Source organism: Protopterus annectens, chromosome 3.part1, assembly GCF_019279795.1.
Source record: "Protopterus annectens isolate FY-2018-M chromosome 3.part1, PAN1.0, whole genome shotgun sequence".
Taxonomy (NCBI): Eukaryota; Metazoa; Chordata; order Ceratodontiformes; family Protopteridae; genus Protopterus; species Protopterus annectens.
The window spans coordinates 661,330,385-661,346,159 of NC_056732.1; positions in this window are offsets into that span (position 1 = coordinate 661,330,385).

Below are 15,775 nucleotides of genomic sequence, written 5' to 3' on the forward strand. Positions count from 1 at the left end.
GATTCAACCACTCAGTTGAAATGTAACATTGCATTTTTCATGCAGGTAAGAGGAATTATAATGCCCATCATTTGTTCCTGCATGAATGAGTAGTTGACTAAACTTTGGTATGCCCTTACAAGATCTGTGGATTATAATCAATAATATCAATCAGCTGGACTTCCAAGATGGATGCACACTGATCAAAAGCTTGATTTCAAATCTCCCAATGTGAAAAAAGGAAACTGAGAAATAAGAGCCAGTAATATTGTCAGCTTGAGAAAAATTCAGTTACTGACTAGTAAGTACACCACCTAGCTCCCAACAAAGAAGACATTTAGAGAACCTGAAAGAAAGTCAAACAGAAAAGGTTAATAAAAACACTGACTGAAAGGAATCCTGCAGCTTTTCAGCAAAAAACAGTTCAAGCTTCAGTTCTAGTAAAAGAGAAGGCATCCAGTAAGTTAGGGAAAAATAAATCAAATGTAGTCAAATCTGATTAAAATAAATGAAACATTGAAGGAGTATATCAACTCAAATAATAAAAGGCTGGAAAAATAGAATAAGCTTTACCCAGCTATTCAGATGAACTGATAAAACTGCAAAAAAGTATATTTTGAAGCAAAGAAAAGGCTGGACCAGTATGAGACTTCTCAAGAAGAGCTTTTTTTAAAAAAATGATCAAGTCAGAAGACAGAGCAGGCAGAGAAAAACAAAGATTTTTTGCTTTGCCAGAGAAACTGGAAGGAACAGACTCTATTAATTTTATGAAACTACAAATAAGTTACTGGACTTGTATCCCACAACATAATTTGTTAATTGAAATGGCACGTCAAGTGCATGCTCTAAACCTGGCCATGAGACAGCAGCCAATGCCTGTATTAGTAATGATGCAATCATGCCAGTAGAAAGAGTTGATCTTGTCAAAACTATGGAAGAAGGGAAAAGTATTAAAAAATTGAGACAACAGAGTATTTATAGAATGATTATTCAGTGTACACCATGCAGAAGAGAAGCAAATGTATCCCAGCAATCATGGAATGTTGAGAAGTAGGTGTAAGATACAAGCTGCTGTATCCAGCTATCTTCAGAATATTTTTTCATGGGGGATCAAAGACATTTTTGATGCACAGCAGGCTAGGGAAGAAATAAAATAAGTTTATCCAACAAAAAATGAGCCAGAAAACAAAAGGGGACTCTGCTTCTCATTCTTCTGACAATAAAGCTCATTGAGAGACTTAGCCAGTAAAATATTTTCCAATATTCCAAAAGTAAATGCTTGAGAGATAGAAAAAAGCATGGGAGTTGACAAGAAGAATCAGAAGTACCTTGGCCTTAAACCAGAGTCTGGTGTTGGGAGATGGAGATGAACATGAAGACTAGCAACAGTGAAATTGTTGAATAAATGGGAGACAATAAAACATCGATCACGTTTGTGAAGTATTGCTTTGCAAGAAAAAGTGGTTGATAAAGTCTGTACTTTTGTTGGCTTTGTTAAACTTGTGGGTGGACTGCAAATCATACACTCCACATTGTGTCATTTATGTTGAGATGGACACTAAAAGGGGAAAAAGTAACTGCAAGTAAATTCATTTTTCTTATTATTTGTATTTGTATAAAATATTTCATGATATAAAATGCATGTTATATATAGTAAAGCAGTTTTGTGTAATGTACAGTCATGGGTATTTTAAATGTGCGTTAGTCACTTCAGTGACAGTTGTATGTGTTAAAGATCATAAAGTATACAAGTCCTTTTCTGAGTTATAAGAAATATATGTTTTACAGTATAACAAGAGAAGAAAGGCTGAACATAAGTTTAATGATAATGTGCTGTGGTCTTGAACTGCTGGGGTAGGGATGGGGTGTAAAAGTGCACTGATTATATTATATTATATGCAGAATTAAAAATCTTTTCTCTTATTTTTACAAGAGTGTATGGCTAGATTAATGCCCTTGGTCTAATCTATAAACTTGTGCTTTTTGTAATCAAGTAGTCTTGAAAAATAAGACAAAATGATGACAGACATGAATAATGCTAAGCTTCTAACATCTTAAAGATAATAGCTTGTTTTCTTTCATTAGCAAATTAGTGAAAGTCAAGAATTTTGCTGCTAAGATAGATGTACGCTCTGATTAGGGTGAAATTTACAAAATCAATTGCTGACTACTTATACATGTAGAAGAGCTGTCTATGGATGGAAACAATTAAACGTCAGAATTCTGAGTATTTTTTGCTGAGGGAAATCTAAAATTTAAAGATGAATGACAAGCAGTTCAATAAAAAATAAAGTTTGAAATCATGGGGCATGCATAAGAGATAGCAATGTCTATAACAGCCTTAACACTTTAATGCATTTAATAGAACAGTGTGCAGTTTAGTTTAATTTAAATATACCCTGTGCACTTTTTCTTAGGGCTAAAAGTTAAGTTAATGTTTTCTGAAAGCACACAAGCTGCTTTTCATATCTGAGAAGGGAATAGAGATAAAAAAGAAGAAACATCAATCAGTGTAAGTGGGAACACAGGCTATAGCATGCAGTTTAGCATGGAAACCTTAATTGTAAGTTAGGTAATGCCTGTGAGTGCAGCTATTGATTTGGGAAGGATGTTCCTATCAAGAGCATTAAACTTCATTTTTTGAAGATGGACATAGTTTTGTGTACCTGTTCTAAGTTAATAGGGGATGGGGTGTTTTGAAAAATTATTTAGTTTTGTTTAGCATTTTCACTAAAAGAGAAAGTCTTGAAAAATGTGACTGATTCAAACAGAGATGAGATGAAACAACTGTATAAAGATCAGCCTGCTAAACATTAGTGTGTGAATGTAAAATAAAAATTGGAAATATACATTCAAAAAAAAAAACAACATGTAATAAGTTGGGACAACAGCTTTTTATCATGATGGTTATGATATTCATATTATACTGGAATGCAATGCCTTACAGATATAAACAAAAATGAAAAAGTATTAAATTATATTAAGAAATGTACAGTATAAATAGTAATGATACAGGAGACACATTTGCAAAGTAATGAGTACATAAAGTTTTTCAGGATGGATATTCAGCAGAACATCAATGGCAAAGGAAAAGACTATTTATTATATTAATTTCTATTGGGGCTCCAATAGTGATAGAAAAGGGAAAATTATAATAAAAGTAGTAGATTTGTGGTAGTAATGGGCTATTTGCAAGGGAGAAGGATTATGCTGGCATTTATTTACATTCCACTAAATTTGCTATTATGGAATTTAGAAAATTTAGAGGAAAATAGCCAGCTTTCATCAGGGAAGATTACTAATAGGTGAGGATTGGAACTGTATTTGCAATAGTGAGGATGTATCAGGGTGAAGGGAAAATAAAACAGGGTACACTTCTGAAGACATTTCTGAAAATATTTGATATGGAAGATGTGAATTCAGTAGTAGGAACTTGAACAGAGTTTAAATATTATTCCCCAACATACAATAACTGGGCTAGACTACAGAGAAATTATATTTCACAGGAATATGTGCATTTCATTGAAAGCTTCAACATGAATCCAATAACTACACTGCACCAATGAAAACAAGATAAAAATGCAGGATAATGAAAAAAAATGATACACTGGTACTTTCCAATGGAATTTAAGGAATGCGTAGTAGAAATTATTCAAAAATTATTAGGGAAGCTAGAAATATCTTCTGAAGTTATAGCTAGTGAGTGGGATAACATAAAACTGGAGTGTAAAAATAGGGTGGAAATTAATTGAAAGAGATAGCTAAGGAATAATAGGAATAGCATAAAGGGGCTGACAAATTTTAAGTACTGCAGATTAAGGGGAATCAGACAGAACAAGAATGCAGAGTGCTAAAGAGAAAAGAAGGCAGTATCTGGATAATATGCATGAGTTTGGAAATATTGCTGTTAAGTAACTGTTTTTTATAATAATTCCAGAGCATGAAAAATTTTAGCACAGCAACTTAGGCAACAGGAAGTAGAAAGGGTTGTCACCAAACGTAGGGGGTATATAACAAGAAAAATAAATACAAATCATGTAGGGGTATTAGAGATATTTCAGAAATGTTATGAAAAATTGTATAAAGAATTAAAATATGGAAATAAAGAAAGAGCATAACTGGAAATATTTATGAAAGACTTAATTATGCCAAGGTTAGAGGTAGATGAGGCTCAACAACTAATGCTTAAGATAGGCAAGATGTATAATCAATCTTCAGGAAAGTCTCTAGGAGCAAATGATATATGTTTGTGGAAGTATCAAAGTTAGTAGGGAAGAAAGTGATAATGATCTGAAAGATTTTGTTTAACAGTATTTTGAAAGGAAGGGAAACACCAACATCTTGTAAGGAAGCTGTGGTGGCTGTATTACCTAAAGATGGTAAAGATCCAGAGACTCATCATACCCAGCTTCATGTAGACCAATTTCAATTTTAAATCATGATTATTAGGTATTTATATATATACTGGCTAAAAGAATAACAAAGGTGTGGCCCAAATTGATAGATATGGATCAGTGAGGTTTTGTAGATGGGAGGCAAACATCTGATAACATTAATAGAACAATGGTAATCCAGAGGGAAGCAGACGGTAAGAAAATACCAGTGTTGCTAGTGGGTCTTGATGCCAAGAAAGCTCTTGATGGAATAAGCTGGGATTTTATGAATAGGGCAACAAAAGCATTTGTATTCTCTGATAAAATAATACGGTTAATTAAGAGGATAAATTAAGGACTGGAAGCAAACAAATTAAAGTGGGATCATTCTTCTCTGATTAGTTGTTTTTGAACAGAGGAACCAGGCATGGGTTTCTTCTTTCCCCTTTGTAATTTGCTTTATATTTAGAGCAATTGGCAAATAAAATAAGAGACTCAGAAATACAAGGATATTATTAGTATGGTAATAAAGAAAAGTTGGCTTTATTTGCAGAGAAAATTATTTTGTACATCATAAATCCAGAAAAGGCTATCATTCTGAGGAAGTTCAAGTCTTTTTAGAACATAAAATGAATAAAGATAAAACAAAGGTTATAATGCAAATTATGTACTCCCACATGAATTCATTCAGCAATATCCATATTTATGGGGCCATGACAAGATGTAGTATTTAGGAGAATGAATTAAATGGGCTTCTATTATGGCAGCTAAAGATATGCGGGAATAGACTAAACAAAAATTAATACAAAAACTTAGAAACTGGAAGCTCTTGTCTATATGGCTATGGATAGTAAGATATAAGCAATGAAATTTTTTTTTATTCACTTTAGTTTTATGTATGGGTCATGCATATCTTTCTCAAAAAGAGGAGAAGATGTGTGCAATAGTTAATAAAACGTTGAAAGAATTTATCTGGGTGGGAATTTGCAAGAGTTAAGTGGAATAAGTTGCTTCTTCCTATGGAATAAGGTAGTTGAGGATTATCTGATTTGAATGGATATTTTATAGCTATGCAGTTAAGGCACATATACATAATACAACCAGATGGATATAATTCAGAATGGAAAGAGATGATAATAAAGTAGGGAGGGAGATCAAGAAATAAAGGGAGAATGGGATTTAGGATGAAGATACTTTTGGAGACTAATAATAACCATAGAGAATACTATATTCTTAAAGTAGCAATCTAAGAACTAAGCTAACACAAGAATGGAGAAAAGAGGTTTTGCCAATAGGGATGACTGCAAGAAGGGGATACAGAAAATAACCAGGGGGGGGATGGTATTTAATGGAGAAAACTGGCAAAGGTACCAAGGTATTGGGAGCAAATTACTTGAGAAGGAAAGGGAATAGAATGGGATGAGGTCAAGAAGACATTTGGACTGCAGGCTAGACAGCTAGGTTAAATGGCAGAAAAGCAATAAACATTTAATGCCCAATACTTTCTACAATAAATACAGAAAACTGATTTATTGAATAATTATGCAAAAGAGCACAACTGTTTAAATATTCTTTATGGTTTAGTAACTCCTAAGGCATGCAATAATAATACAATACTGTTCTAGATTTGATCCAAGATTTAACATTGAGAGCAGATATTCACATTTTTACATTAATACAACATAGCCTTTAAATATTCTCTATGCTGTAATAAATCATAAACATAGATTATGCCACAACAATGTCAAAATGATTTAATAAAAACAAAACAGTAAGCAGCAAAAAAGAAGAGCTATTGTCAATACATTGTGCCAGTATGAAAAGAAAAGCAGTCAGAAATGCTCTATTTAAGTATCAATAAGAAAAACTTAATAACAAAGATATCTAATAGAAATGTACTTCCCAATATTGACTAGTAATATGCAACAAACTGAAGCTTGCCAAGTTTTATAAAATTAAATAGTTGAAAACCATATCTGAAAATGTTCCTACTCAAGTAATCTGGAAACTATTGAACCGATCTCTTAGTCTCGCAAAGCACATCTTTGTGGCAATGTAGTCACTTGACTGCATCACTCTGTTTGCGCCCACACATATAGGATATTCTTTAAAGCCACAGTGAGTACCCATTTGGCTAAAACAACAATTAGTCAGGTACTCACAAAGGATCACTTGACAAGTATTGCATTTATGACTCAATAGCCAAGGGGTGAGAGCAAATAGTAAAACATAAAACAACTTTTTTAAGAATGCAAACTGTCCATCTTCATCCTGACTGGAGAATGTTTGTTTGACAAATGTTCTCCAGGCCAGTATTAATGTACACATAAAGTTCAGTAGAAAAAACAGGGCTGCTACTGCTATAAAGCTTAGACAGAAAAAAAGCAAACACCCACCATTTTTTACTCTCGCTAAATACAGTTTTGCTGTTTAGTAAGCATAACATTTTAAAAAAGTACATAAGTAAAAAAATACGTGTGTCTACATGTGTGTGAGTGTGTATACTTGCACATGTGATTGCTTGTCCAAGTGTATGTGCACGTGTGCATTGTGCAAGTGTGTCTGCATCTATGCATGTCAGAGACAGATAGACAGAAACAGCCCATCTAGACTTCTTTCAACTGCAACAGGCAGTATCGGCAGGCATTGCCTAAACAATAAGTATGAAACTCTACTGGCAACACTGACTGACTTTAATCCTCAGTGATCTACCAGCAAATCATGCATTTTACGATGGACAGAACAGAACTAGTTGGCAAAATCAGAGACAGTTGAGAGGGATGGATGATTACAATGCCTTGTATTCCATGATTTTTGTTTTCATTCATTTAATCACAAGGAGATATGTGTTCACTCAACAAAGTGGCTGTAGCTGCTGGACACTTTGTGCGTGTGTGTGTGTGTGTGTGTGTGTGTGTGTGTGTGTGTGTGTGTGAGTGCGGGTGCATGTGTGTATGCCCATCTGTGCATGTAAACATTAAATACTTTCAAAACTTATATTTTGGATGTAAAATACTTCCTCCAACAACAATTATATATATAACCGCAAGTTTGAAATTTTAGTCAGGAGAACTATTTTACATTAAAAATATAAACATAGTATATAGTAATAAAAATACACACAATTTAACAAATAACCTGTTTTCTAAGTGCAATAATGCCCTCCAAGTGGATGTTATCAGGGAATGAATCCCCTTCCAGTAGTGATAAGGTCCTCCACTTACAGTGTCATGTCTCACAATGCCCCTGGGTGTGCATTAATTCCTTGATAATGCCAACCCTGGAGGAGATTATTGCTTGCTTAAATATACAAGGTGAACTTAATTATAAATACGGAATTGCATATAATTATATAATTCTATATTTATAATGAAGTTTACCTTGTATATTTAAAATGCAATATAAAATGCATTATAAATATAGAATTGTATAGTTTTTATATATATATATATTGCACAACTCACAGCACTGTAAGTTGTTACTACAGTGCAATGGACTAGGGATCAGATAGTGAATGTTGCATGGCTCTTTCTTGTCCTCAGGTAGTACCAAACCAGTTAAACCAGCAAATTTTGGAAGGTAACCACAAGTGCAGTGGAACCTAATATTTAGTATGTCATTGTATTTGTGTATGTGTCTGTAGTAATTGCATTTACATTCTTTGAATAAATTATATCTCATTGCTCTCTGGAAAATCAGTAGTGTGTCCATATTCCTAATATTTTCTAGGAAATTGTTCCAACCAACTTTTACTATTTTTGAGAAAGCTGTTTCACATATACCAAGTGTGATGGGGGCCTGGATGATTAAATAAAATATTTTTTTCTAATATATGATTAGTTTCTAAACTGCAACCCACTGAGCAGGGGTGGAGAATATCCTTCATTTAATATTTAAAAGATGAGTGTATTGAGCAATAAAGTAGTGTTACTAGTTACAGGTTGCCAGTTGTTTGAGTTGGGAGTAGTGTAGGGAATCTCATAGTTCCTAACTAGCTGTATGAATCATTCTCTGCTGATTTAATGAGTGTGGTATTCTGTACAGAGAAAAGTGCATTCAAAAGGAGACAGTATTCCAATCTCTGGAGTACATTTATGGCAGTGGTTTGCCTAACTTCATTGGTCAAGATATTTTGTATGAGACATCAAAATGAGTTAACTAGTTCTTTCCAAATGACCTCTCTTGAATTTATACTCTAACTTCCAGTAAGTGTAGCCTGAGCCTTTAAAAAATGAAGATCTCACCTCACAGATCAAACAAACATTCATATTTCTAGAACCATTGCTGTTGCTAGAAAACTCTAAATGTTAAACTATTCAACACAAAGTAATCTTTACAGTGGTTACATTCATAGAATATTTGGTCCCAAAATGGATTTTTACAAGTCACAACAAACACAGTAAATATTATTTTTTGTAAAGGTATTCAAACACAATATCAAAATAGCAAAGCATACTGCCAGCAACATTATCTTTATACAGCTGCAGCTTTCATATGAAGCTAATTAGCTTGTCTGTGTCACGTGTTTGTTGAGATATTTAGAGAAATATAAAAGTTATTACAATATAAATGAATAGCAGACAAATAATATTCAATATCTCTTTAGCTGCACTAGACCAAGGTCAAATATCAATACAGTTAATTTTTGGCGACATGTAACCTTTAATATGAATTGTATTAATAGCTACTGTAATAATATATTGACACTTAGAGGTATGACTAGGATGAAACTACAGAAACATTTGGAGGTGTCACTAGACTGCAATGAGTTAATATCTTGTTGATCTGGTTTTCTGTGAATTGGTAGAACAATAGGTTTTGGTCTAAGACTATTCTTGGCTACTCCTTTTGATTACTGATAGCAAGAGGGGTGCCCAGAGGGTCTGTAATACTGAAGAAATGTATGTTATTTAGTTTTTTAGAGGAGCCAAATATTTTTTTTTGTTTTGTTTTGTTTTTAAGTATTGATGGGCAGCTTATGTTTGCGAAGCCAGTTCCATGATAACAACAAGAACCTTCTGAAGTCCATTGTTCAGGATAGATGACCTTTTGCTGGAAGTGTTCAAGACAATACCATCGATGTACATTATACAGTTAATCCATGGCAGATTTCAGGGCAGATAATTAATATCCAATGAGAATAGCAGATGTCCCAGGACTAAACCTTGTGGGACACCTCATGCTATGCTGTAAAAATGAGTGGCATTATAAGAACCAGTGATTCAAAAAGTTCTGTTTTCAAGACAGTTCTTACTTCCATGGAGAAGGATGGCTCTTGTAACTTTATCTTACTCAGTTTTTATAAAGATATGGTCTATCAGCAAATATATAGCTGTTAGAGATCTAAAGTTAGGCTGCAAACAATGTGGCCTGTCTGTGAGGATGCTATATTTCAGTAAGTGCTCAATAATTTGATCACATGCCATTTTCAAGTATTTAACTATCAGACAGAGGTTGGCAATAGGGCAATCATCATTTGCAGAGACTGGGAAAGGATGTATAGCCAAAGGAATAATCATGGCATGTTTAAAGCTATAAGGGAAGATTTTTGCTAGAAATGACACATTAAAAATGTGTGTTAGAGGTTTACTGAAAACACAGTAAACTAATTTTAGAATACTGGGGAGTAAAGTTTAAAATTTGGGGGGGGTTGCAGTCCGTGTTTAAGCTTTCAATGACTGATTGTATCTCTTTTTTGTTAATGGTCTTTAAACAGAATTGGGGGGAAATCAATATTGTGAAGTGGTAACAATCGCTGGAAAGAAGGTAGATTAGAAAAAGGTAACTTAATAAGCAGTGGAAGATGCTAATATTCTGACTTAGTTGTGAAATCATATCCTTGCTGAGAGTATTACAACTTCCTGTTTTGGGGAAAACCTTGGAAATATCAAGTTGTTTTATTGTCTTCCAAAATGATTTTGGTTGTTCAAGATAAATGTTTTGTACTTGTCTGAATATTCAGTTTTGGCACAATTTGTTTTAAGTCTAGTTTTCTTTTTTGAAGTTGGGACATGTTGAATTTATGTGTACATGACAGCTTTATTCTAAGCAGCTAACCATAGAATTTTAAGACAGAATAATTATATTTATTATTTAAAAGAAATCACACAATGCACTTTGAAAATTATATATACAGACAAATATATTGTTGTGCAAAAAAGTTTTAAACAGACATATGACATTAGAAAAACTCTGTCTAATGTGTAGATTATTCTAGAACTACTACTACCTGGCTTGCATGACCACTTTGAAGATGCAAGAAGCAAACAGGCAACAGAAGTAAGAATCAGTTTATTGGCTCTGGGTCAAAGGCTGTCTCCCTAGTCAGTTAAAGTCTGTAATGATTTTCGCCATTGGTCCTAGACTTTTTAATTTGTTAAAGGGGCTAGAGCACTGCTCCACAAGGACCTTTTTCAGGCATAGCCCAAGAGCATTGTGAGGTCAGGAGACTTGGTTTGACTCACACAGCAGGCAAAAAAAGATCAGGAAATCAAATCTTAGACTACAGGAAAAAGGTTAACATCTCATATCCATAATCTTCTGTGATAAGTGTCACACTTGATAGAAAACTCTACCTGACAAGTATAACACAAAATGATCTGATCAACTGTTGAGCTGATTTTCAAAAGAAAAATTCACTATACTTGAAGAATCTCCAGATGGATGTTCTGAAATGAGACTACACTGACAAATGTTCAGTTAGTACAGTCATTTTAAACAAATCCACTTTTTCTGAATTAGTAAGAAAGACCATGCACTATATTCGTACTGAGTCTGATTTTTAAATCCAAACAACTTCTCCTAAAGTCCCTTAGATATAAAGAAGTTCTAACACCAAACTAAGTAATACAGCACTTAACAGGAAGCAACGACTCAGGAGCCCTAACACTTATTAATGTGTGTGTGTGTGTGTGTGTGTGTGTGTGTGTGTGTGTGTGTGTGTGTGTGTGTGTGTGTGTGTGTGTGTGCGTGCGTGTGCATTTGAGTGTGTGTGTGTGTGTGTGTGTGTGTGTGTGTGTGTGTGTGTGTGTGTGTGTGTGTGTGTGTGTGTTTGCCATTTTCACTTTACAAAGTTGTACTGCATTTCTGCAAAAAAAATATTACTTATTCTGTGCCGTTTACAGTTTGTCACAATCCACATCTTTGCTGCATCTTTACTAAAAAACAATTTGCATGTTTGCTATCTTTACTGAAAAAGAATTGCAGATTCATTCATTTTTTCACAGAGATTTAACATTTTCTTAACATTGTCTTTAATATTATCTTACTGCCAATTCGTTATCACTTCAGACAGTGACTATTTTCCTTTGTCTTACCTTACTGACATTTCCTGGGGTGATATAATGGAGGAAACAAAAGAAGGAGATGGAAAGGAAACATTTGAGGGAAATAGTGGAAATAACACATATGAAGAAAATGTAGCACCTACACAGGAAAGAGGAAGATATAGAAAATGAGAAGAAGCACAAAAAGAAAGTTTGTAGTAAGAATACAGAGTGAAAATGAAAAGGAACTGAACAAATACAAGGTATGGGACAATGTAATTCTACCACTGGGAATAAAAGGAGAAGAGGTAAGAACATGTATTCTAATTAATAAAGATAATTTTTGTAACTTTTTTGAGACTGTTCAGGCCATGGAGATATTTTTGTGTGAATATGAAAAAAAGCAAAATGGCAATCCTTGGGATGAAATCATAAGAGGTTTACCTTTAAAATGTTGAAAAACATATGTTCGAGTGTTCACGTACCCCAACCAAAATGCTGAAAATAACACCTTGCACACACTCAAACTGATCACTCTAAGAAAGTCGACTCTCAAGAAAGTCGATTTTCACCAAAATTACCTGCACATCCAGATTTCTGTTACAAACGTTTTGCGGGAGAGGGGCAAGCCCCCATGTATCCCACATTTGGGGGGCTGTGCCCCCACATCCCCTGCTACTTATATATACAAACTCTGAGATCACACTACAGTGAGGGAAAGGGTACATTTACAATCCCCAATATAGTGCAATCTCCACACAAAATGCCAAATTCACAACAGTGAATGCTACTGTGCATTCGCTCTTGTGAATTCATCATTTTTTTTCTCTAAAATGGAACTTTGAAAAGTTACTTTCACACATAAGTGAGTCACACAGGTTACCAACAACATTTGAAAGGTAAACCTAATAGACAACTGTAGAATAACAGGTGTGTTGTACCTTTAAGAAGTTTTCCCAAGATCTGTGTGTGCATATAAATACCAAGCATGTTAGCTTCAGTGCCATTTTGAAAGTGCAGCCAGAATGTTAACATCCATGTGTATGACAGCTTATCTGTTTATAAGTTAAAGTTACTTAACTTCATTTATGATGTGTTTGCATACAATAAAGCTGCTTGAAAAAGAACCCATGATGCTCACCTGCTTTATCCTGACCTGGCGAGCGACATGGTGTCAGAACCGGGATTGCAAAGGCTATTCTTCAGAGCCACAAGGTGCAGAGGTAATGGCAAAGGCAAACTAAAGGAACCAAGAGTGAAAAAGGTCCAGAGACAAGTTAAAGGTAATGGGAACACACATGAATGATTTATTTATTGAAAGAGGTTAAATGGAGCATTACAGGGGCACAAAATGTATTGTTAACCAAACGAGAAATAGAAAAGAGTTCATTAATCAGACGAAATGTTTGAAACCAAGTTATTTGATGAAACAAGCATTAGAAAAGTACATAAAGCATTCAGAATTGCCTCAGAAAAGTAAAATAAGCATGTTTAAAGTAAAACAAGTATGTTTAGAGTTAAAATCAGCACAAGAAAGTACAATGGGCATGAAAAGAAATTAAATGAGCAAAATGAATATAACACAAGGGTATAAAAGGCATATTAAGAAATTCAAGGAGCAAAACAACTACAGTATCATAGAAAGGGCAGAAAAGGGCACATTGCGTATAAATAAAGCAAAGGGGATTGCATGTGTTTTGGGTGATTTACAGTGTGTGGTACTAATTGCTACTTCGTATTGACTGAAGCCTTGAATAGCATATAACCCACCTCACATAGACAACAGACTCACACTAATCTTATCTGCTCCACACATTAATACAATGTGGAGATATCCATCCAAACCCAGGCCCAGTCTACACTCCTACATCCACCACTAGCCAAGCTTAACAAACATTTCACCATACCCATACATTCACCTCTAGGCTACATAATCAGACATCTCAAAATGCACTCCACCTAATAACAATAAATACTTGCAGCATTTGCAATAAAATTACTGAATTCCTTGTCTGGCTAACCACATACACAACAAATATTATTGCAGTAACAGAAACTTGGCTAAAGCCACACATAGCTGACACTGAAATTCTCCCTCCATGTTACAATATAATTTGTTCAGACAGACCTCATAAAAAGGGTGGTGGTGTAGCATTCATCTATCAGAACTCATTACAAATAACCTGTACAAACCCCTCCTCACCTTTGAAAACCTTGTGTTCCTACTTATCTTCCTTCACATAAATAGAAACAAACAAGTATGCATAGCAGTAATTTATATGCCCCAGGCCATAATATCTATATACTTGAAGACTTTTTAAAAATCAGAATATACTCCATGAAACTATAATTCTAGGAGACACCAACATTAATTGGTTAAACTTAGACACCCCCTCCCCAGCAAACAGCACAAACCTTCATAGTTTACTCAGCTCATCACTATTCCTACTCATGGTCTATCAACTGACTCTTTATATATGCTCTAAATAGCCTAGCTCCAATGCATACGAAAGGAACCAAAACTAATCATGCTCCATGGTTAACAAAACAAACTAAACAAAATATCGTTCTTAGAAACAAGGCATGGAAAACATGACTGAAAGATATAACAAAACAAAACAAACTACACTAGAAGAAACTTCATAACAAATCAAAAAAGCTAGTGGATACAAAAGATTATTTTTCCACTAAACTATCGCCCTCATACAAAAATCTCAAAACATTTTGGAAGTCTGTCTCCTCTCTTCTTAACCCAGGCACCATCTAAAACCCATCCTCAGCACCAGAAAAACACCACAACAAATTTCCCAAGATTTTAATACCCATTTCATTTCTACCATCAAAAACTACTCAGAGACTGCCCATCCAGCCCAAACTCACACCTTCCCCAACCTACTAAACACACCCCCTCCCCTGCAGATTACACTGATATTCAACCAGTCAACTGCTTCACTATCCAACCTGTACCCACCTCCCTAATCCTGAAACTCTTAAAACAAGTCAAACCTTGCTCACTATCTACAGATAATCTTTGCCCAGAATATCTGCAACTAGCAGCTACCGCAGTAGCATACCCAGTTACAATCCTCATAAATTGCTCTCTCTCTCTCTCTCTCTCTCTCTCTCTGAATCCTATGTTCCTCTTCTATGGAAAACATCTATCATTACCCCACTACATAAAGGGGGAAACTTCCATGATCTTTCTAACTGCCCCCTATCTCTATACTCTCCCCTCTATCAAAAATCTTGGAAAAATGTGTTCACTCACAACTACTTAACCACCTCTCATGTAATGCTCTTCTATCTCCCACCCAACACAGTTTCCATCCAGGGCAGAGCACTATCACTGCCCTTCTCTCTTTCACTGACACCATCAACAAAGCCTTAAATGCGGGGCATCCTACCTCTGTAATCCTACATATCCAAGGCTTTTGACATGGTCCCACATACTAAGCTAGTAATTCAACTATCAAGACAAGGCTGCTCCCCAAGATCCCTAAACTGGTTTTCATCTTCCTTACAGAACAGGGAACACTCAGTAAGATTTCTAAATGTACAATATGACTACCAACCCAAAAATTATAGGAGTTCATAGGTCCATAGGTTCATACTAGGCTATCTGCCCTGGGGCAATTATAAGCCTAGCCCGATTATGTATGGCTTACGCCACCCCTTGATTTGAGTATACTGTGCCGTTTTTAAGGTTATTGTCTAATAGTGACAAGGGAGTAATCCCTGGGACAAACCTATGATCCCCCATCCACCTATCGAGATTCTTCTTGAAGAGATTCAGTGAGGTGCTCTGCCTCACATGAACTGGAATTCTATTCCAGAGCGAAGGGAGCCTCTGGGTTATGAACCTGTCCCTCCAGCAAGTTCTATTTATTTCTGTGCTGAGGTTCAAGTCCCTCGAGCGTGTGACTCTAAGGGATTTAGATTTACTGAGGTGGAGCATGTCCATTAATTCTGGATTTGACATAGCTTTGTATGTCAGGCATAGATCTCCTCGAAGTAGGTGGTATGCAACCAAGTAGAGCTGGAGTTTTTTTAACCGAGCAGCATATGGCATCTGTTTGAGACCCTTGATCCTCTTGGTGAGATACTTTTGGGGTCTTTCTAATTGCTGCAGGTGTCGGGTAAGGTACATCCCAAAAGGGG